The following is a 23869-nucleotide window of genomic DNA, read 5'->3' as shown; positions in this document are numbered from 1 at the left end:
TCAATCTGCAGCAGTTCCCAAGAATGAAAACACACAGCTCCTTTCTCTCTGTCTTCATGTTCCAAAAATAGGTGGTTGCACCAGCTATAACGTATGTGTGTCAGTGTATGCATACAGAAAGATGCTTATCTTCAAGATATAATAAAAACACACATAATCTTATTTTGAAATGCCAACCTGAGTTACTTTTTTAAATGATCCCAAGTGTGGACATGAATTTTATCTGTCAGTTTTATTTTCCCCTCCAGTCGTGTCTCTTTACTGCTTTACTGTGTTTAATTCTTTAGTTTCAATGGGAATGTATCCTAAAATACAGTTCAGTCAGGACCACTTTGTCAACTTGCACGGTTTCATTTGGTGTTAGGGTTCTGTTCTGGGACTCTCTGCTCTTCCACGCGCTGGTGTGGAAAGCCTGAGGTAGGAAGAGCACACCTTCCTGCTCATCACAAGCCATCAAGAACAGCATAAGCAGGGAGCGCAGCAGAAAAATAAAAACCAGACAAAGCAGAGCAATAAACATGAATACATTGACAGGAGGAGATGGGGTGGAGGTGGATTGCAAAATGCCAGCAGAGAAAGCAGAAGAAGGCTGGGCTAGAGCTTTTTAATGGCCTGCTCTGAATGCAATTTTCCAATAGTGGACACGGGAGTCAGTCGAGCAATCAGCTGATCTGCACTGATGATGACAGCTGTTAGAGCTTAACGTCGTGGCCTGCCTGAACTAAGGCTATGCTTGATCAAATAATGTGTGTTGATAAAAATGAATGCCATGAGTGCCATATGATCACACCATGGTTGTTTCAGCACAGATCCAATTCATAATGAAAGATACTGTTTGTAGCCTTAAAAGCGCTTGTGAAAAATCCTCTTGGGACTTTTCTCTTCTTTGCTTTCGATGAAAATAAATTCCTTCTTCATGTTTTAACCCGTTTTAAGCTCACAAAACAAACTTCAAACATTGTGATCCACCTCTAAGAGCTTTTATAGTGAAGTCACCACAAAGACGTGTGTGTGTGGTACAATACAAGAATACCTACAGAAGCTCCATACCTTCATGTGTGCATAAGATACTGTTGAAAGGCAGTTAACTACCCATAAAAATCCCATCTACTCCATATGTCAACATGAGAAGACGTGTTGTGTCAGTGAGAGGGCTCTGCTGAGTTTGAAAAGCTTTGTCATTAAAGTTCAGCAAAAGTTCACTATTTACTTTGTGACCATGTGCAGATTAACCTGCTGGAGAAAAAAATGAACTCCTTTAAATGGATGCAAACAAGATTTACTAAAGCTGAGACGGATCTAAAGGTTCTTCAAGTTTCATTGTTAAACAAAAGTAAGAACTCTTAATGCCAAAACTTTGGATATTTTGTGCTAATATTATAAACTGGGCCCCCACTTCAAGCAGCCACTTCCACTATGGAAGCTACCACTCCTCCACACACACACAAGAGGCAGCAAAGGTTAAAAATGATCTTTTTTCACTGAAGTCAAAACATTATCAAAACATTTAATACACGATGGTGGTTGTCAACCTCCGTTTGGTGAAAGGAAGCGGTTCCTAAACTTTTCACGCCGTACATCCCCTTTTACCTTCAGACTTAACTCACTCACCCCCCACTGCCCTAAACATAAAAACAATTTAAGGCGTAGTCTTTGTAGCCACATGCGGTGTCAAGTTTGACAAAAAAGGCTACTGTAAACACTCAACAGAATTACAACAATGGGCCTGATGATCTCTCACATTAGAAACAGTGGGGAGAATAACGGTAAGTAACAATATAATAATGTCAAAAATAATATTTAAAGGTCAAAATTCAACATTTAAATATACACACTGTAAACCCCCTTTAAAAAGTGTTTGATTTATTTATTTGATTATTTATGAATTTATTCATTGATACAACATGAATAAATAACGGTGCTCAGCTGTCATTACACTTATGTCGTGTACCTGGGAATCCCTGGTGTAAGGTAATGAAAATAAAGCCATCCTTCTCACATCTGATATTCTAAAGCTGTTTATTTTATTTAATTTTTTTTAATTTAATTTAATTATTTTATTTTATTTTATTTTATTTGAATATGTCGAAACAATTTGAGCTCACAAACAAACCCATACACACCCTTTAAGTCAGAGGGACTTTTCACTGTGATGTGAAGCTTTACATTAATCTGCTCAGTTGCACAATTTTGTTTCTACATCTTTAAATCTGCTCCATGTGCTGTTTTCAGTTACCTGACTATTGTGCTCCAATTACAGTCCTGAGTGTGTCTCAACTCAACTATCCATCTTAAGTATTGCCTCATCCACTGTTTGTATACCAGTGTGTGTGTTTTTCCAGGATCTCACTATACGTAGTCCTGTTCCCCTCCGGTGTGAGGTCCGACTTTATCTGCTTTCAGTTGAGGAACTAAGCCCAGCTTCTATTTGAGGTGGAATCACTCTACATTCACAACACACACGATGACTCTGTCAATATTGACTCTGTCAGAGTGAGACTACATCAGTCTCACGTCAGACCTGGGCCTCCTCGTTTTTGGAGGGATACGCAGGGAGATGAACATCACATGTTCAAAATGTCCAGTTTAATGTATAGTTTTAATGTTACTTAACTACTTTTTTTCCATATGTACCACCAAGAGCAACTCAAAATCGAAATGCAAAATTATGTGAAAGTGCAAACGTACTTGTAAAGTCAATTTCAGAGAGTAGAGTTATAATTTTAAGTTGTAGTGGATGAAGGCTGAGCAACTTTAGGAACAACAATCTGACTGTTTCGATAACATAAAAACTTCCAAGTTATAATTACATTTAATGAATTTCACTGATGCCTAGAAAGCTTGAGAGAGAATCCCTTAAATCCAAATATAAAGCCATGTAAAATTTTCCATCGCTCAAACATAAGAAGTGCTCGAGCCATGAACAAACATTCCTGCCTGAAGAAAATCGACAGCGCATGAAAGGAACCAGGATGTGTGCAACACATTGATCATTTGTATTCTCTTTACAGCCACGTTCAGACCTGCTTCTGTTAAACTGGCACATATAGATACAAGGCACTTATGTTTGAACATGTGTGTATTTCTAAAGGTGTATAAAAACACTACTTCTACCATGTGAATCCTCTTCTACTGGAGTGTGAAGTCCTAATCCTGAGAAGAAACTGCTGTTGGACCTCCAAAACCCTGAGCCAGTTCTTTCTATTTGCTCATCAAGTGATCGAATGAAATGTCAGAGTTTTATATGAGTGTGGTGAGGCCAGCGCATTAATGTGTCTGCTGTGGCTGAGCTCGGTTGTCACTGCTTTAGAAAGAGGTCTTGATTTACTGTTATCTGTGATGAATGTAAAAATACTTTTTTTATCCAGTGGTCTGTTTGTTTGGAAAACAAGAGGGGAATGTGGAGCAAAAGCTAACGCAGTACAAGTCTCCATGTTCAAGAGTTACAAGACCAGGGGAAAGAGTTTTAAAATATAAAGCAACATTTTGAAGAATTAATAAAATAAATACTGTTTGTCATTAAGGTATCTTGGTTTTCACTCTTCAGCGTACACAAAACGAAGAGAAAGAGATTTGATGCAAGCTTTGTTAAACATGGCTCTGAGTTTCTTTAGCTGCTAAAGCATCACTTTGCTGTATTCGTATGACTTTGTGTCAGACATCTGCTGTATTTTTCCAGAGCTCTGGTAGAGTATGTTTTACAACTCTCACAAACAGAAAACCTGAGGAGGTTAAAAACAACACATGTAGTAAATAGTTAGGCAGAACCAAAAACTTCTGATATTTGTTTGTAATTCCTCCTTTAGGTCTAAAGCTAACAAAACTTTGTGGACTACAAAAGTTTTTGTTTTGTTTTGTTTTGTTTTTGACAGAACTGGTTTGTAAGGAAGACCAAAAGAGTGTCTGGCTGCAGACCTGGCCTCTCCCAGCAAGCCCCTATCCTCATAGCTGTCAAATCTCCTGTTTTGGCTGGAAAAGTACCCCTCTTTCCCACCATCCTGTCATAATGGTATTCTCACGTAAATCTCTGTATTATAATATGATTACAAAAATAATAATAAGATAAAACAAAACAAAAATGAAGCCTCTTACAACTGAACAGTCTCTAGCCTCACGACAACTGCCACCTGCAAATACCTTAGTGGCAATTGTAGCGAGGTAAGTGCTGACAGGGGCAAACAAACCAAAGCTGTCAAGTCACCTGTCTTGGACAGAAAATAAGATGAATCATTTCAAAATAAAACTGCTTACGTCTCCAGTTTTATAATTTACCAATTTACGTTGGACCTATGCCTCTGTTCTAAGTAGCAGCGGTATATTTGAAAACAAAATTTGTAAGTCACTTCTAGTTTAGGGTTTTAGTCATTAATGTAAAATGCACTGAATACTTTATCTTATTTACACACTCAAGTACTTGATTTGGCTAAAAACGAGAGAAAAGTCTGCTGATGAAGCTTAGAAAAAAAAAAAAGAAAGGCATGCCATTTTTATTATTTCATCATCATTAATTCTAAGTATATTAAGATTAACCACACTTTTTACAGAGTAGTCACCCAACGTTTTCTCTGTGCGTAATGAAATTTTACTATTTCCGATCCAAACGTGTAATGACTTACAACTCTTCCGGGGTTGACAGGGGAGGTTGAGGTCTGCAGCCAGACCCTTGTCCAATAAGTTGTCCTAAAACTTAATGCTTCACAATTATCTTTAATGTGTTAAGACTCACTGTATGTCACTGTTATTTTGCCATCCCGTGTGTATGTTATTCCTGAGCAATCAGTGGACAGCACAGCTAGCTTCAAGGTTCTCCTGAATGATTTACTTTAAAGGACTGTCTCCACCCTGCTGTCTTTTTGCTCTTTTTCTTTCCTATATTCTTCAAACTCTCAGACTTGTTTTCTTTCTGTCTCTCCGTTTGCTCAGTGACTCAGTTTGTGGTACTGGGCACGTATTTACCAACCGCAGTCACAACAATGTCAGTGGCATTTAGGAGCAGGAAACGTAACAGGAACCTTAAGTCCACACACATTTGCTTATTCACATTCACACACAATAATACACAAAAACACAAACCACAAGTGGTTTTTAAGCACACACATGCAGATTTTAAGTTATTTTAGGTATAAATGTACAAAAGAAGAAAAGATATCAAATGTCATGTGCTTAATTTGTTTTATTTTCTCACTGAAAGAGAGTTTAGCCTTTTCTCGGTTAGTTCTGTTACAGTAAACTTCTGTTTGAAACATGTCAGTTCAACGGCTAGTGGTTACTCATCTAAAATCAGTCAGCCCACCAATGTTAGAAAAAAAGAAAAGAAAAAAGGTCAAACCTAGAAGTCAAAGAAGCATCTGGCTTCAGCTTTTTTCCTAAAATTTCCCTTTGGTGTTTCATTAAAAAAAAAAAAGAACTTGTTAAAAATGGCCAGTTCATACAAACACAGTTAAGCTTTGCAAACAAAGACTCATTTCTTTAACATTTTTCAAGTATCTCATAATAAATCACAGTATTCTAAACTCTAATTTGATTAATTTATTAAACAGTGAATGAACTGTTTTTAAAAGCAGTTTCTCACAGTCTGACCCCTGAAACGGTTTAAACCCTCAAATCACTTTCATGGCAGAGGCCACTAAGCAGATTGAGACCATAAGGAACAGCTCTAGTTAGAAAAGACGTGGTCCCTGTAGGGATGGGTACCGAATTAGGTACTTTTACAGGTACCGACCGACATGGTAGGTGTATGTGTGTGTGTGTGTGTGTGTGTGTGTGTGTGTGTGTGTGTGTGTGTGTGTGTGTGTGTGTGTGTGTGGTTTCCAGTACTTCTAGAGTCAGGCTCAAGCCGACACTCCACAAACTGCAGATTTTATCACTACTGAACTGCCTCATGTTTTTAGACTCCAGGCTGCTGCTTGGGCTCAATACATTTTTTGTGGAAAACGAAGTTGTGAACAATTTTACAATCAAAAGTTATGTGAGTTTGCATGCAAATTCAAAATAGAGAAAACACAATTGTAATGTAAAAGTGTTACAGGGCCTATGGGAAAAAACATATTTTACGTAAGGATGTTGATCTAATCCAGCGGTGGCCAACCAGTCAGAGACCCAGAGCCACAAAAACTATCGTGGTGCTACAAAGTGCCACATCACACACGTGATCTTGCAAACACACTTCCTCTCACACATAAATGACATAAAATGAAAATCAATACATTTCCATCCATTTATCTATCTATCTAGATAGCTATGAGCACATGAGCGATTGAGAGGAGCACACGTGGAGAAGAGAAACCGAAACTTAAGTATCAATCTCATCACCCAAGTATTGATCAATACTGATCCCAACGTAGGCATCAATATATCAATATTTTAGATTGATCAGCACACCACTACTCATAACAATATACATATCTAGAATTGTTTCTACGAATGGATCAAAGAGCAGCATACCAAAAGGCAAAGAGCCACATGTGGCTCGCGAGCCACAGGTTGGCCACCCCTGATCTAATCCAATAATTCTCTACATGAACATAAGTCATTTATTAGGGTTTTGTTTTTCATCATAAATATCTAGATTTTTTTAAAATGGGAATCTTATTTCTAAAAAGGGTTTTAATTACAGACACCAGACGTCTCCAAAAGGGGATTTTTTTAAAAAAAGGGAAGTATAAGGACTTTTTTTTTTTCCGTTGCGAAAATCACGTACGCACAGAGTGAATCTGCACCCCCTGTTTGGAGACTTGCTGCGTCAGACACACAATCAGAGCCAACATAGGAACTAAATGAAGTGATCCAGTAAATCATATCACCCACTCAAACCACCAGACCTGAAGAATCCAAACCACTTTAAACTATCTGCTGGTTGGTTGCCCAATGTCTCAGTCTCTGCGTGGGACTGTCAGCCCCATTGCAACACATGCCATTCCTGTTTTTCATTACAGCGTAATTCTTCTTCCGAAAAACAAAAACATATGGGTAATGACAGCAAGCAAGTGAGAGAAATTATTAATCTAATGTCACTTTATGGTAACTCATTTTAAAGCCATAGTTTTTTGTCTTCAACAAAGAACACAAGATAATTTAAGGTTCTAAGATGATTTTCTAAATTTGGTTCCTGGAAAAATCTTTATTAGATCTTTAAATACCAAGTATCAATTACCAACACACACACACAGCAAGAGTTTGTCAATGTCACTAAAGCCAAGGGCTTACCTATGTGTTGGAAGTTTGGGTCCCTGTTAAAAACATTCATAGTGAAGGTGACAGACCTTGTACTGTTTTATATATCAAATCCCCTTTTCTTAGTCAAATCAAGTTTTGTTTTTCTGTTATATAAAGTCAGTCAAAGACAGCAGGAGACGTGGTAAAGCAGAGCTGCTAATAGAGGGAGAGAATGAGTAGTAAACAGTCATAAATCAAGATTTCCCCCTAATGTTTTGATGGCGACTGATGGATTATGACATTCTTGGTCAATTATGTTGCCATAGCTACAGTTTTGGCATTGCTCAGTCTTCAAATGCTGGAAAAAAAACACAGTGACGTTATGTAATACGTGAGCATAGTGTTGGAGACCACAGTCAGACAGCCCTGACACAGAAACGAGGAGCCAGAGGGAAACATAATTTTCTCTTCCTGATAGGAAACAGAAGGAGAGTGCTACATAAAGAGTCACTGTCTTTCCCTTTCACGTTTTAGTGTCAGATCACAGCTGTAGTTACTGTGGCACTTCCAAAACAAAAATGACTCCTTAAATCCCAGTCCAATTTCATCACTTACACATATACACTATCAGCTCTGTGCTTCACGTTGGTTATACAGCTTGGACACTCCATGTTCCTCTGATCTGCGTTGATACTGGACTCTCTGATTTGCACAGAGAGGCCAAATTTCAGAGCCAACACAGGATGTGGTGTTTTCTGTTGGTGATGTACCAGCCTTCTCCTGCATGCCTTGAGAGAGTTAAAGGTCCCATATTCTGCTCCTTTTCTGCAGTTTAATATGGATCATTGATGTCTTCATCAAATGGTAGTAACATGTTTTGGTCCAAAACGCCTATAAATCAAGCACAGCAGCATTGTTTCCAGGCTCTTATAGCCCCTCTGTTCAGAACGGTCTGATTTAGTGGGCGTGACCTTCATATGTAAATGAGCCACCACTGATACCGCCTCGCTCTTCTGCATCACTGAGAGCGGCGCCACGAGCTCAGAGTGCACAATGTTTGGAAAACAGCAAAGCTTGTTTACCGTAACATTACAGGCTAAAACAACAGGCTTACAGTAGCTAAAGTTAGCATCCTGAAGCTAACAAGGAGACAGGGGGACACTGAGGAAAAGCTCTTACATCTGCTCCACAGCACACAGCATTTAAAATACTTACATTTCCAGGGTCCGAGGTTTGTTGGTGGATGGTTGGTAATGCACCTGGATTCAGGACCAGTCTATTCACTAGCCCTCTGTTGTACTGTCCAAAGTTGGAAAAGCAGTCGGCCGTGAAGTGACTAGCACACATATGCACAGTTTTACTGAGTGTAGCTGGCACATTTCCTTGATAGATGAGCACTAGCCACTTAGTCTTCTCTTTTTCCATGAAAGCTTGTGCATGTGGCTGTTTACAGCCACAAACAGAGCAGTGATGGCTCTTCAACTTTGGCATTCTCCTCCCCGCTGCTGGGGAGCGGAGGGGGGCGGGGAGGCAGTTCTGGGATATCTGCTCTGGTGGACCAATCAGGTCAGACTTGCTCCTGATTGGTCAAAAAAGGGAATTGTTGACGTTGGCAAATTCCCAAAATCCAAACAGCTCGTTTTGGGTCAGGATTTTACATTCACAAGCACTACTACGTACAGGTTTTGTCATTATTGTCACATTTTATGGGCTGGGAGGAAAGCCAAAGACCCACAGATTTCACTAAAAGACTTAATAAAGTGATTTTTGCATAATATGGGACGTTTAAAATTGGTGTTGATAGGGGCAGCAGCAGCTTGATCAAAAATAAGCAAATGCAGGGAGCGGTTGGGTCGCGTGCCCCATGAGGTTAACTCTTGAAGGGTAAGCACAGGATCAAATGCAACCTGTGGCCTTTTTCCCCTCCAACGTTCACCCTGTTTTCTCCTGTTTTCAGTTAAGGCATAAACAGCTAAAGAAATACCCCTCAAAAGTGCACCGATCTATAACTTTACGTTCTAATGCTTGGCCTCCGTGTTTTAAAACATGGCATCTACCTTTCCTTTTATCACAACACAGGAACATGTGTCGTTGACTCAAGACCTGGTTTTTATATTTACCACTTGCATTTCTTTTCAGCTGCCTCAAAATAGCAATGAGCCACATGTGGACCTCATCACACTTCTTTTAGGATTAACACACATGTGGGTGCAGTTTTTGCGGGGCCCTATGTGCGACAGTTAGTCCCAAACACGTTATGACACCATGCACAAATTTGGACCAAAAAGGCCCCCAATTCAGGATGTTTTTTCAAAGATCATAAATGCAGCGCTGACAGCCCAATGCTGTGAGACGTGTCTGTAATGTGTGATGTTAGTGAATCCTGGTTATGTCCTGCCAGTCATCTACCAAGCAGAGCTAACGTAACCTCTCTTTATTTTATTGACAGATCCTCAAGTTTGAACAGATCACTGCAGAATATCTTTATCACTAACAGTCTCTCGTTTTTCTTTCTTCTGCTCTTTGGTCCTTTTCCTCTCTTCCTCTCTGTAAATTATTTTGTGTGTGCAGCTCTGTGTGGTTTTTTTTCAGCATTAACCTTCCTAGGCCTTATTTACAGCACCTAATGACAGGACCACAGGTATGATGATGCGTCACTGCTTCACATAAAACACACGCACACACACACACACAGATATATACACACACACACACACACACACACACACACACACACACACACACACACACACACACACACACAGAGTCAGAGACAGACGGAGGGTCAGTTTACATGCATGGTGTGACTGTGGTGTATTTAAGTATTTCAGCGTCATAAACAACAAAGCCCACAGCAGGCCCAATCACTCAGATGAGAGGTAAAATTGCCCTTAATGGAGTGTAAAAGGCTGCAGATGCAAACTGCCAGTCTGCAGGTTAACGTCAGACACCGACCTAAACACTGTTTTAGAGGCTGAAATTACAGTTTAGCTGCTGCTCTGTCTACCTCCAACACACCAATTTCAGGAACCTGCAGCACTGCGAGCTGACAAGAGTTTATTCAAATATCCTCTTAGTCATTCATCTCAGCTTTAACAGGGGCCAACACTTAAAAAGTGGAGCCTCTGGTACAAATACAGCTGATTACAGGAGAGCCTTAGCTTAAGAAAATCAAAGCTAAACTTTACAAAAAAACATAAAGTGCAGTAAATTTAGACAGATGCTTTCAGGCTTCTGGCTATGGCTTTATAAAAGTCTGAAAAGAGCCTGAGAAATTCTCACAAATTGAAATATCCATAGGTTTGCGTTCCCATCGAGCCGTCCCACACTTTATTTTCAGCAGGGCAAAAAGCAGCACCTGTAACTCTGTGAGTGGGAAGGAGACAAATACTGCACAAATCCTTATCATCTTAATGCTTTCTACTTTAGCATTATTGGAAAAACAACTTTTCTTTGATACTGAGTGAGCTAGAAACATCTACATCATGGAAAGCAAATATGGGTTGAGATGTATTTGTCTTTTTTGGCCTTTTGGAAGTTATGTGAACAAAGTGCAAATAAGTGGTTGATCACGATCATTCAGGATTTTTTTCAGGCCACATTTCTCCCTCTAAGACGATGGGTCCCCACTGCCCTTTCCATTTTTAATAATGTGTTGGACAGTACTTAACCCAATTTTAGTAGTTTCTGCAATCTACTGGATATTTTCTCTGCTTGATGCATGCCAATGGTTAAACCCTTCTCTAACAGATTAACAGTCTTTTCCACGACCATAGGATGTGTCTTTCAACATAGTTAATTAAGAAATGAGACGCAACTCAATGCACCAGTTGGGGTTAAAAAACTTGTTTCCAGCTGAAAGATAATCGCCAATGCAGTAATAATCTAATAGGAGGCTCATACCTTTTTTTTGGCCAGGCAGTGTACATGCCTGATTGTAATCAACAATTTAAAATTAGACCAACACCAATACAGGTTATTTCTAAGTTTTATTTCTCAGTTTGCTTATTGGGTTGGGCAGGACCAGATCTAAGTCTCCATGACAACACCATGCCGGCTGACTTGGTTTAACAGAGGAGGGATCTATGTTTTTCTCTGCTTGAAAATGATTTCTTGGTTTAAGTTTGTAGTGATGGTGGACACTGAAGTCTAACTGTCAGACAGAAAAAGGACAGAAGAGCAGAAAAAAGCTAAATGGGAGAGTGATACAGCCAGAGCTGAACTGTTTATAATAATGTTCATTCCAACCAACACACACCTGTCATCCTGTAGTGCTCTGTTCAAACTTGAGAGTCTATCAATAAAATGAAGAGTGACTTCTGCTTTGTAGATGGGTATTGGCAGAACATAACGAGGATTTACTAACATTACATGTTACCAATACGTCTCAGGGCACTGGGCTGACAGGAGCACTAAATACAACCTGCCACTAAACTACAGAACAACAACTTACAAAGTTTGCTTGTTGTCACGTTTCAAACTGTAGCACTACTTAACTGTTGGTAAATGTATCACCTTGTCTCATTCATTCATTCATTTTCCAAACCGCTCAGCCTATCCCAGCTGTCATTGGACGAGAGGCGGGTTACACCCTGGACTGGTCACCAGTCAACCACAGGGCTGACACAGAGACAGACAACTTTCACACACACCAAAATTCACATTCACATTCACACCAACAGACAATTTAGAGTGACTGATGAGCATGTTTTTGGACAGTGGGAAAAAGCCGGGGTGCCCAGAGAGAATCCACACATGCACATGCATGAACATGCAAACTCCACACCTGAGTGTGGCCAAGCTGGGAGTCAAACCAGTGACCTTCTTGCTGTGCTGTGTCCTTCTTGCGCCACTGTGCAGCCCTGCCTTGTCGCATTGTATCTGGTAAAAAGCTGTCTTGAACAAAGATTAGTAGTTCTCACAATCTTTTTGATCTGTTTTAAAGTTAATCTGGAGGATGATAGGATAGGATGCTTTCTAACCCGAATGACCGAGTCGTAATGTTTTTTTGTTTTGTGCTGTTTCACACAGATGCAGACATGAACTCCTCCTTTTGTTTCCCCACTTAGATGGAGGACAGGCCTTACGGGAGGAGCTCAGTAGGGTACATGTGCAGAGCTTATATGCAAATATCGCATGACGTCATTTAAATTGTCTGTACTGTCTTCACGTGAGTGCCTTAGGACACAGCGGTCACAAGAAGGCGTGTATCCACAGGGTGTGCCTCCACCTTATGAATGCAGATCAGACATTGAGATCTAGTCCACACGTGCCAAATGAAATCATGATCAAAATTTCAGAATAATTCAAACTCAGATTTCCAGCCAAAAGATTATCTTTGGTTTGATGTCTGTAATGTTTATCTTCTGTTGCCAAATATAGATTCTGTGAGATCTCGTGTCAACAGAATCATTGCTACAAACATTAAATGTGAGGTGTAGCGGTGTGATCCAAGGATTATTATGAGAAAAATTGTTCCAAACTTTCTTTATGTCTTAGCTCACCTTCAAATTTTAAACTGGTTTGGATCTATGGGGTAGTCTCATGAGTCACTGGCCCACAGGTTTTGACTAACCAGGACCAAGAACTGTGCACTGCCTGGAAATACTTACTTTTACACATTTCAAAATGACAAAATAATTTCTTCCAATAAATTTGTCTTTTCTTCTGTTCTTCTCTGGATTAACATTTTTCTCCTTGTGTGTTGATGGTGGTTGTGCTGTTCTCAAGCATCATGAACGTGACCACAGGCTGTTTTAAGGTCAACTTTTCTTGCTCAGATAGTTAAGAAATCCATGTTAATGTGTGTATGACTTCACATTACACAAAAACACAGTTCAGCATTTCCTGAAATTCAAAATGTTTCTCCTGGGGGTGATAGGTAAATTCAGTGTTTCCATAACGGGATGGAGCAAACCTTTTCAGAAGACAATTATACGAGTCCCTCCGATCCGAGTCCCAAGCGAGTAGGAAGTCATTTGGTCCAAGTCTCAAGTTTTTCTGTAGGGCCAAGTCAAGTCAAGTCAAGTCAGGTCCCAAAAGTTGTCAATTCAAGTTGACTCAAGTCACAAGGTTGTTGAGTTGAGTCAATGGTTATATCTTAGGTTTATCTTGAAGAGAGAAACCTTATCTTCCGAGACTAAATGTAAAAAAATACTATGCAGATTAGTCTGCAACTCTGCATGATTTAAACCACACATTTTAATATCGTGATGCTGAGGTATCATTATATTTTAATATGTCATTTATCATCAGGCACAAATTTAGCTGCCTGAAGTGCCTGGCTACATGCATTTGTTATGCTGGCATAGGATCCTTTATCCACATTCCCAAAGAATAGCAGAGTGGTCTAAATGCAACTATAGCAAGAGGAAAAACTTATCAGAGGCTTAATGAGAAGGAATAAAGGCTTTCATGGGAGTTATTTATTCTACTGACGAGTCACGACTCGATGTATGTTATGAAGAGTGATAAAGTGGTAAAGGAGGGGGCTTGCTACCATGGATAGACATTATTTATGCAGTCTTATAGGCTACAGTAGCCCTTATCAACATTTGCGACAGCAGTGAGTGAAATTGTTTGTCTTATTATTAGCAACAATGTTCAAAACACAATCGATGAACATATCACCAACACACACACACACACACATTGCACTCTCACACACTTCTAATAGTGTTAGCTTGGTTACACTTCCTTGGCTTTGTGTACAGTCTTTAAATGGTGGTTAATGTTGAATGTTGTTTCCTCTTTTTCCTTTATTTTTGAACCTATAGTATGGTGAACATGCTACGAGTCATCAGACACAGCTTGTCTCAAGTGGAGTCGAGCCCATTTGCAAGTCATCAAATTTGTGACTCGAGTCTCTATGACTCTAGTCAGATTGTCTAATTTCAGGATTTTTGAGAGGCATGTGACAATTCACCAAAATACTAAATCCTCAGAGTTGATCTTCTCTGGATCTTTGGGAGGAGAATTAAAAACAGTTGCAGTCTACCTGTAGGTTTTCAGAGTTAAAGCTGTCTGTAAAGAAGTGTTTGGTGGCCTGACACGCTGTGTGTCTGCTGAGTGCCCTGTGAATGTGATGGCTGCATTTAGCAGCAGCAGGGTGATTATGGTGATGTATTACCAGAAGCTGTTATGGTTGGAGCTGACAGCTGAGCCAAACATTTTCACACAGACCTGTCTGGGGTAAAGAGAGATGCTTTGTAAGGTTTGTTTAAGCTGAAGGAGCTTTGTCACACTCTTTCATAATCTCTGTATGTCTTTAAACCCCCCTCTGTTTTCTCTCCCTCCTTCTGTCTGTTATCCTGTGTCCAGCCCCCTCTCACTTCAAACCACCTCGACCTAGGTGGGCTGTGGAAATGAATCTTCACCTCAGCGCCACTCTTTTCATTTTTTCCCTTCCTTTCTCCTTTCTTCTCTTCCATTCTCAGGTGTAGACGCATAATTACTGTATGGGCTCAAGTCAGTCTCCAGTTACCCCACATGTGCTGCCTTTTAACTGTGTCCAATTGTATGTTTGCACTGTGTGTGTGTGTGTGTGTGTGTGTGTGTGTGTGTGTGTGTGTGTGTGTGTGTGTGTGTGTGTGTGTGTGTGTGTGTGTGTCAAAGTAAACAGCTGTGTCTTATGAATAAAATGACTTGTGTGAAGCTGTGTTTAGTAGTTCTTGGCTCTTAGTGTCAGATCGTCTCTTTTATCTCCTCTGTGACTTTCTTTGTGTCTAAGAAAAGGATAATGTGTCACCATCATCATCTTCAGCCTCCTCTTCATCCATTTCCCCACTGTTTTTTTTCTCTGCCCCCCACAGTGAACCAACCAGTGTCAAAGTAAGCTGACCTCTGAGTTGATATGTTTACTATTAGTCTGCCAGAGTCTGTGACCAGGACCACGTCCCTGGGTCTCAGTAAGTAAGAGTAAACATCTGTGTGGGAAGAAAGGAGCAAAGAGAGCAAATACCTGAAAACAAAAAGTCGTGATTACATTGATGTCTCTGCTGATTGAATGTGTCAAAACTTAAGCCCATGTGTCCATTAATTCCAGTGTTGCCTGCATATCAGTAAATGTACACGTAGCTTGTAGCTTAATGTGTTTTTAGGGTTCTCGACCTAAACAAAGCAGGAGATCCCCTCCCCAAATACCTCAGCATTTTGACTGTGCTTTGCACAGTTATTATACCTGCTAACGTCATTTTAACCTCCATGTTCTCTGACCTACAACCCTTACAAAATGCAAAAATATCTACATGACTCACAGCAAGTTGAAGTGAATTTGGAGTCATATCTCTTTTTCTTTGGACCTGATTCAAACATCTTTGACAGCAACCGTGATAGAGTGATGCTGAGTGGATTTAGCCGCTTCAGCGAGGACATGTATACACGCACCAGGGAGTGATTTGCACATGCTTCTTGCTGCCAAGTTGGGTTGCCAGGTCTGCCTAAATCAGCAGTGTTGGTAGGTATGAGACATTCAGATTTTTTATTCATCCTTTCTTGCTGCATGTGTTTTGAAGTCATGTTCATAGCCATCTCTCTCTGTCTCTCTGATTAATCCTAAACTCTGCTGATGTCACTGACAGCCTCTCCTAAATCAGAGCAGATTTCTTTTACCTCTTTATGTGCTGGTATTTATTCCACTGAGAAGCTATCGAAACCAAATCACAGTTCACCAGTTTGCTCAGAAATGTGATTTTTAAAGTCCATCAACATTATTTTGTTTATCTTGCTTTTAACTTTTCTGTGCACGCTCAAATCTCAAATTCATATCATTAAAGTAGTTTAAAATTTAGGATTAATAATTTCTAATATATCTCAGTTTTCTGACACACGTGGAGGTTTCTGTGAGGCATTTCACTCACAGCAGCATCACTTGCATGCTGGTCTAGCAGAAACCCCAGAGATGTTTTTGTTTTTGGATTTTTTTCCCTATAGGTAGAGGTTAAAGTAGCGTAAAAATACTGTTTTAAAGTGGTTGACCCAAGGGGCAACACTTGGTAAGTGGAAATGAAGCCTATGTGGAAGTGCTTAAAATCGCTGTTTGTCGAGAATCCACTTAAGGCTGGCTACAGAAAGACCAAAAGTCACATACACACCCAGCTATAAAAACTGACTTTTACGGCGTTAAAAAGCATATTTACAGCCAGGTTTAAAAAAATGGCTTGGGTCTAAAACACTGATTTCACTGTTGGCACACACTGTACGGTGAGTGATTTTTTTTCTATCTCTGTTTAGAAGTTATTAGGATTGTTTAATTGCCCAATCAGAGGCACAGCTCAGATCACGTGACGGTGAGGCGCTCTGTAGCTGTTCGAAGAAAAACTCACTGCTAGCATCATAGCGAATGTGGCTGCGTCCGTGGGTTGGCTTCATTCCACGGTTTCAGGAACAGACAGGTGACATCGTGGGTGCTTTGTCCGTGTTTTATACAGTCTATGGGTTGACCACACATTAAGTTGATTCTCTGCATTAACAACTCTACAGAAAAAGTACTTTTTGAAAAGCAATGAACTGAACTGTCACACAAAGTCATAGAGTTGTATAGAAGAAATAAGGTGTTTGCAGAGTGACAAATTCACCTTTGATACATCTCCATTATCCCTCAGTCACTACCTCTCATGCTAGCTCGGTGGCAAAATAAATGTTCACTGTGGATTTCACAAGTGTTACAGTCCTGGCTTGAACAGGCAAAGAGAAAAGAGCCTCATGCAGTGCACTGCGAGGACCCCGATCCTTTCTCACTGTCAGTAACTTTCTCATACAAACATCAGAACTTTCTCCCTCAGTGTTTCTGCCAGCGATCATCATCATCATCAAAAATGACCTTAAATATTAAGCTACGCAATTGATGACACTGATCTGCGGCCAAGTTGTCTTAAAACATTTCACATGATGCAGAAAGAAAAGTTATGCTGCTAGTGTTGTGCTGCTTTTTCCCTGAAACAACACAAACCATACATCCATCACTTTTATGTGGTTGTTCAAGTGCTCTGCTGCCAGACAACCATCTGTTTATGTGATCAGAAATGAAATTATCCTTTCATTTTGGAAAAGTGTGCTTCTCTTGTTCATACTCATGTTCATCAATGCAGGCCAGGGCCACACACAGGAGGGGCTGCTGCCAAATATGATGATCCACTATTTTCTTTGAGATTATTATCCTCAGTGTGGCTTCAGCACAGGATGAAAACAGAGATCTTTTGATCCAAATTTGATTGTGTAGAATGATTTAGAGGCAAAAAGCAACCAGAGCTTTATCCATTTTTTTTATTCAGGATTATGTTTAAGGCATTCGATCATTTTTTCCACATTAATGGTTAGCTGCAGGAATGTCAGCATCTTTCTGTCTGTCCAACACTTTGCAGAATGAAGTAACTCAGGAGATTGTTGCAGTATTTCTTTTTCTTCATTTTGCATTGAATTAGTGTGATATTGATTGAAAGTGAACTTGATCATCATGATTTTCATTCAGCTTAGTGCAGTACAATAAGAGGTAGGATGTTTGGTCAGGTTAGGGAGGTTGTTGCCACCCCAACTCTCAGAGTTCACATTACCTCTTTGGCCTATGAATGACTTTTAATCCATCATTTTACCTCTGAGTGGGTAAAACCTTTACAGTTTCTTAAACTTTGGCTTGGAGCATTGACTTGAATGTTAATGACAGTCCAATCAGCTTAGGCTGTATTTTTGTGTCTTTTGTAAAAATAGAAAACAATAATTAAAAAGAGCTTGTTAAGCTGTAAGAAAAGAGAAAATATTGGGGGTTGGATGCTAGTTTAGGCAGGAAAACAGAAGGGGATGTCAAACTTTGGGGCCATACACATTACCACAGTAACATGAAATGATAAATGGATCGCATTTATATTGTACTTTTCTGGTCTTCAGACCATTCAAAGTGCTTCTATAATGTTGGTCCCATTCACTCATTCACACCACTTTTACACACTCTGTCACTGGGTGCTGGGGAGTTATGACAGCAGTGTTTGTTGTGCCTCGTTTTGCTCCACACTGTCACTGTTTTTCCTGCAGAAACCAAACCCAGCTGATGATCATTCACATAAAGATTCTACAATTTAATGCCTTTTCATAGAGTATTTGTATCATTATTGTTTGAATCAGGGATACAAACTGCAGTGATGCATTATGATAGTTTAAATAATTTCAACATAATATCTCCACTGTCACTTGTATTTAGTTTGTCTTGATGATAAATTGTCTGCAGATATTCTGCTAGATACCACGCATGAAGTTTAAAGGTAGGGTCCGCGGGATTTTTCGTAACTCGTTAGTAAACACAACATCCAGACAGGGCTCCTCCTCCTTGGATCAGTGCAAGTGGCAGCACACACCCATAGCCTCCAACTGTGACTACGTGAACACTCTCACTTGCCTGGCAACCACCTGCAGCACCTGACTTGTTAGCACAAGCTAATCACTGAGTTATCTGACACATACCTGGTTAGCAGAAATCCAACTTGAATTGCTCTTCGTCCCGTGTTGCTCTCCAAGTGCCCAAAAGTGAGTGATAGTTGAGCCAAGCTTCTCCAACATTTTGGAAAAAGCTTTATCTGTTTGATGTTTTGTTTCACTTTGGTTATGTTTTTCCTTCTTCATGCTACATCAATTGTGTGGGATAGCTTCTTCTACTTGCTACTAAACACGCAGAGTCATTTACAGGGCACGCTGTGATTGGCTGAGGTAACCATGCTTACTCTCTACCCAGAAACGTCCTGATACAACCAAAACATCAACATACAGGCTGAGGAGGGGGTTCAAGGCAGACACAGACACTGACACACATGAATAGAGGCCAAGAAATGACGATTGAGCAGGATTATTCCTGTAAAACCTGACATTTTATTTATTTAGGAAAATCCTGCAGATTCTTTTCATTCATTCTTAGTCAGTACTGGCTTTATTCATTGTTTGTGACACAAAGGAATGTTAAATATCAAACATCAGGTACAGAAGAAACGTTTTTTCTACAGGACTGTAGCGGGGTGATCTACATGCCTCTGCAAAGCGCTGGGGCAGAGAGCTGTGTAATCTCTCCTCTTCAGACAGTCTGTGACATTAGGAGACAGACTCAGGAGGCAGTTAAGTAGGGGTACCTGTTTTTTTCCTGTAGACAAGAGGGGTGGGGATGGGGGTGGGGGTATAGAAGAAGCACAAAAGGTCTTTACCTCTCCCTATAAGCCTTTATCTAAACCCTTGCCCCTCTTTGGTTTGGATAAGATGGATTGTAGGTATTTCCCAGTGTCTGATGCTAGCTCCAGTCTGGATGACGTTGAGTTACTGTGTCTCATCCTCTCTCTGTCTCTAACTTACTGGGGGGGCTTCTTGGAGGATTACTGACACTGATCACAGACACTGTCAGTCTGAGGTGAACCTCATAAATATCAGAGAGTAGGGGACTGTAAGTAATGAGTAGTTTGTGTTTTTAGAAATGTATTGTTTGAAGTAGAAATCCTTGTGTTATTATGAGACTGTGAATCTCCTCAGAAGATGCAGACGTTGCCCTTCTATCGACAGCTTTGTATCCTCTTTATTTTCCATTCAGTGACAAATTGGTTTCACAGCCTCAGAAAAAATCTGTGAGAAAGAAAACAAAGCTGTTACTGAAGTCATTCACCTTTCTATACTTCTTACACAATAAAAACAAGTTTCCACATGTCTCCATCACAATTATCAGCTTCCAGAGTGGAAGAATCTGCAGCTTGTGTTAATTACATATTGCAATAGCAGAATTATTGGCTACTTTAGAAATGCAACGCTTGCGCTATTGTGTCACAAAGTGCCTGCAGCCAAGCTAAATTGTTACATGATGGAGGGGTTTTGCAGACTGACTTTGAACTACATAAAAGTTTATTGATTCCCATGAGGACATGAAGCTGTTAGAGACACTGAAGCTGAAAGTAACGCAATGTACGCTCTTTGGTTCAAGTCTGTCATAAGTCATGTAGGAGCCAAAAATCTGTTGCAGCTGACACACTGAGTGATACTTCACTCATTCAAAATAGGTCAGAAACACCTCAACACAAAGTCAACATGATCAAGTTTGATAACATTCATTCTTTGAAGCATTTCAGATGAACTGTGTAAAATTGATTACGGAGCAAGAAAAGGAGACACTCTGTAAACACAGTTTTAATGATTTTGGATCTGTTGAACTAATTTAAATGATTTTGGAGGAAAAAGGGTATCTGATATCTTTTAAGACATCAATGAATCAAAGTGTCAAGTGTGAAAGAAAGACAACCACATTGTGCTAAAGAATGTTATCCTAATCTACACCGCAGATATTGTTGTACATTTACCTTGAAATCAGGAAAGTCTGACGCCTTCCTAATTAAAGGAGGACTGTTTGTTTTTCTGTCCACTAAAGCATCATGGTATGGTTCATTGGTCAGTTGTATGTAGGCCAAAAGAGGAGTAGATTTTACACTTTAGAGTGATTTATCTTTCAGAGCTTCAACTTTATAAACATACTCAGTGTAATGACAGAGTCAGGAGTCTGTGTTGTAACTCTCTCTTACTCTCTTACTCTCTTACTCTCTTTGTACTTCAGTATTACATGAGAAAGGGGTCAGAGAGTTAACGTCTCGTCCTTTATGTCACACAAACAAAACAGAGCATTTGAACTGAAACCTGCTCGAAGTGACAGCTTAATGCTGCACAAACTTAATAAAATCACAACCTTCACAGTGTACTCTGGATCTGTTAGCGACATTAGGGAGGGCTACATCAAAGTTTAAAACAGATCTTTTGGCAACACTGAGATGTATCTACTGGAGTTCATCAATGCATTTATTTCCACCCACACCAAGACCTCCAACTCCATGGTTTCTTCCTTCTTGGGCCCTCTCCTCTCCCAAATTTTTCTCCATAAAGTGAAGTGCAGCACCTCTATAGATTCAGGACAACAATGGCTTTAGAAGTGTAGAATTATTTGTTTTTTACAGAATTGAGCTGGAGCAAATGTTTTATTTTCTGCAGATTTAAAAAAAAAATACATATAATATACACATAAAAAAGATGTGGATGGCAGTCTCACAAAAATCATTGTTCTTTCCAGCCGGTTTTTGGTGTGTTGCTGACGTCACGTGTGATGCATTCAGGGACCATCAAAAACTTGAGAATCTGATGATAACGCTACTTTTTGCAGCTATTGTATAGGACAAACGGTTTGTAAATGCCTGTCATTTAAATATAAGTGGGTTTTTGAACCCACCCACGGGTTTTGGATCCAAGGATCATTTAAATAGGGCAGCCCTCACCGCTTCTCCCCCTTATCAATTGCTAGCTAACAGCGTGTTTAATTCTTTGGTTTGCGCTCACAATTTAGTGCCTGTTATTTGGGAATATATAAAGAATCATAAAACCCTGTGGAAATGTGAAAAACTGTAGTTTACTGAGCATCTCTGTCTTCATATCAAAAGTAAACACCTTTACGCATTTCCAGTCATTGAATGTGTACATTGTGTTTGTTTGTTTTTCATGAACAAACAGGATGAGTTAAAGGTAGGGTCTAAAGGTGTGTCACTGTTAGTGTCTGTCTCAACCCACTCCTCTGCCTGAATGTTAATGTTTTGGTTGTATCGAGACATTTCTGAGCAGAAAGTAAGCGTGGTTGCATCAGCCAATCACAGAGTACCCAGTGCTGTTATCTGGGTGTGACTTTGCGTATTGACGACAACGAGTCGTAGCCAATCAAAGCAGATAACATAGTGGACGTAGCACAGAGCAAGAAAAACGCAACCAAAGTGAAACAAAACAGCAAACAGATAAAACTTTTTCCTAATTGAGGGTGAAGCCTGGCTCGACTTACACTCACTTTTAGACACTTGGAGAGCAACATGGGACGAAGAGCAATGTGAGTTGGTTTGTGTCAAATACCAGTGATTAGCTCATGCTCACATGCCAAGTTTGGTGCATGGCTCTCAAGTCTCTTCCAGGTAGAAATGCGATGCTACAGGTGGTTGCTGAGCTTGTGAGTGTGTTCATGTTGTCATGATCGGAGGCTGGCACTGATCCAAGGATCAGAAGCCTTTACTGAATGTTGTGTTTTCTGACAAGTGGCGAAAATTCCTGCAGACCCTACCTTTAAGACAATGTCATGCAGGTAAGCGCACTGAGTCAGGGGGAGACGTTTGCTGAGTGGGTATGAGCTCACAATTTTTTTTTTTTGCGGTGTTTGTTTGTATAATGTGCAGTATTTTACATCCAAGTTCCATTGAATTCAACAATTAACAGTGGGAAAGTTTTATTTTTGTTTCCCTTTTTACAACATACCTTTGAATGGTGTTGAGTAAGTTTATGTGTAATATAGAAAAAAAAGAACACTTAATATGGTTTGTTTGTTTTTCTTCTTTGCTTTGGCTAGAGTAAACTAAATAAAGTATAAAGACAGTATTATTTTAAAACAGGATTCAGATCACTTTTGTTTTCTCAAATAACATTAGATAAAATGTATTTAGCAACATTTCACTACTGATCAAAAAATTAGGAATCCACACTTCAGCACATTAGCAGGGAAGCATTGTCTCACAGCCAAATTATCTCCCTAGTTTAAAAAATGTAGCAAATAGCATGAAGTCGATGGGATTTTTGAAAAAGAAAAAAAAATCTGAAGAGTCTTAAAACTTGGAGAATACTTTTAAAACTAATCTACATACATAAGCAGTATGAATAAATATGTCTGAGGCATTGAGACATAGGCCAACTGTATTTGTGGAACTTAAAAAAGTTGACCCGAGGATCCTGAACTCGTCTCAATGGAGCATTTTGTCGATGTTCCTCAAACACTTCCCTGTCATCAGTGAGGAATGTTTTGACATAAAACATCACACACAGAAATTCACCATACACATCTCGCCGACTGTGGCGGACTTTATGAGCATTCCACGCAGTCAGGAAATGTACCTGAATATGTGACCTAAATAAAAGTCCTGTGTGATAAGTCATCAGGCAGCTATTTGTACTGGAGGGAGAAGCCTGTGCTGGAAGAACACAGCGATCCAGTTATGGTGCCACTTCAATTATCTTGTCCAAGGTGATAAAAATAAAGAGCAGTGCAGGTAGAGAAACTACAGCTAACCTAACAACAAAGAGAGAAACATGGGAGAACTGCCAATGACCTGTCAACCAGTGTCAGCACCAATTACCTGAGTGGCGATTACAAAAGTCAAGATGCACAATGCCACAAGCATGTGGTGTGTGTTTGGGTGTGTGTAGGTGTCTCTGTCTAACTCTTCGTTTGTCTGCATCAGACACAGTGGGAAAAGCATGAGAGTTTCACACCTTGTGGTGTGATCATTTTATTCTGCTCCCTCGGGCTGAAACCTCCTGTGACCCAGTCAAACATATAACTCACATACCTTCAAATGCTTCAGTGAAAACATGTCATAAACGTAAGTAATTATGTTTATTATCCAACGCAATTACACTCTGAACCGCCACATTTCACTGCAATGCTGTGAATGCTGTCTGCTTTATTATACCCCATTTTTTTTACTTTAAAGTACTTTTTTTTTGGTACATTACAAAAACATTTTGAATATTGGACAGCTGAATATAGCTGGCTCAGTTCTGTGTATTTTCATATAAATGCCCATTTCAGTCTTTTTAGGAGGGATGTAATGGTGATGCTTATCAGGCAGATAAAAATCACTGATCTAAAAGATAAAGGTAAATATCATAGGCCTAAAAGGTTATGCCA

The sequence above is a fragment of the Halichoeres trimaculatus genome, unplaced genomic scaffold (genome assembly GCF_033239565.1).
Source record: "Halichoeres trimaculatus isolate MK-OKI-2021-1 unplaced genomic scaffold, fHalTri1.1 fHalTri1_scaffold_4, whole genome shotgun sequence".
Classification (NCBI taxonomy): domain Eukaryota; kingdom Metazoa; phylum Chordata; class Actinopteri; order Labriformes; family Labridae; genus Halichoeres; species Halichoeres trimaculatus.
Note: the sequence above shows the minus strand (reverse complement) of the source record.